We start from the raw sequence: 1,659 nt of genomic DNA, 5'->3' as shown, positions 1-1,659 counted from the left end.
CCAATTGTATATGAAAAACTTCTATTATATACAAATGAGATTAATTATGACAAATTCCATTTTTAGAATGGAAAACATTAAATCGGTGGCTTGCATATCGATTACCAAGAATCAAATGATAATACTGTGTGTATTCTCTTCTCTATAACCTCTATCAATCTTCCTGAATACGAGAAAAACTGCAAATATTTAAATATTTCTGAAAACGTGGTATTCTTTTAAAGAAAAGTTGGATCATACATATGCTATAATTTATTTCGAACTTTTTATGTGAAATGAAACACAATATTTCTGACAACATAATAGACCAGATGGAAAAAATAAAATTAGAAACTTTTTTTAAAATATAAATTATTTTTTTTCTTGATTAACTCTTGAGCACTCGTCAAATATTTTAATTGAAAAGGTTATACTCTCTCCGTCCCATAATATAGTGCTCACTTCTCATTTTTTACAAGAATTATGGAAAATGAAAAGAGTTTTAGGATCTCACAAAAATATATATTTAAGTAAATGTTTATTGGGTGTTTTTGTCTTGAAACTAGTTTTTTTCTTCTTTTTCCTTAAAAAAAAATGAAAGAGCAATAAATATACCTTGAAATGGTATAAAATAATAAATAGGGGCACATATTTTAAAAGAAAGTAGAGGTATTTTGGAAAGTTTTATGTGAAAATGAAGGATAATTTAGTCCAAACAAATTGATAAAAAAGAAATAGGCACAACATTTTGGGACACCCAAAAAAGAATACAAACACTATATTATGGGACATAGGGTAAAACATTAAAACTACAACTTGCTAGCCACTCTCATAGTTTCATGTAGTGATCCTAGATTCAATTCTTTAATTTGTATGGTTAACAGATTCCGAAAATCAAGATTATACTACAAAAGTTTGTCGAGATTCTTTCATTTTCCCTTCCACTATAAGTTATGCCAAGTGGTTGATAATGAAAAACCACTCTTTGACATTGATAATGACACCAAGATCACCTAATAAGATAGATGATGTAATTAATAACTTTAACGATATGAGTATTTTATTACTAACTCTGTCCACATGAAAAGAATATTCTGGAATCCTAGATATTTTTTTTTTTTTTTTTGAGGGGATGGAATCCTAGATATTTTACACCCTCTTGTCCTCAGTGACATGATAATATTTTCACAAATTATTACTCAGATTAAACGATCTAATTTAACATAAAACTAGACGGATTCAAAATTGATTTTTCTAACAAATTCATTCCAATTCGCTCTAATCCAATATTATACTAGTCATCTTTTCTCTTCTCTTCCTTTATTTTTTTTTATTCTTGAACTACAACAGAAAATTTAAAAAAAATAACTCGTTAGTCTTACCGAGCGGATTAAACTAGTCACTGAATGAGTTAAAAAATGTCATTACTGAATAGATTAAACTGATCACGAATTAGATTAAACTAGACACTGTAAATAAAAAATGACATATTCTTTTCTTAATATTGGACTTGAGTGGTACCTAATTTTAAGTTAAAAGTAACCGATTTTATACAAGACCAACCGTAATATTTTATGTGATATCAATTAGTTTAACTGGTTAAAATCTTATGAGACGATGATACACAAAAACTGAAGATCAAATCTCGTTTACATCATTTGATTACCATTTCGACTTTCT

This window comes from Beta vulgaris, chromosome 5 (assembly GCF_026745355.1).
Source record: "Beta vulgaris subsp. vulgaris cultivar EL10 chromosome 5, EL10.2, whole genome shotgun sequence".
NCBI classification, from domain to species: Eukaryota; Viridiplantae; Streptophyta; class Magnoliopsida; order Caryophyllales; family Amaranthaceae; genus Beta; species Beta vulgaris.
This window is presented reverse-complemented; position numbering follows the sequence as displayed.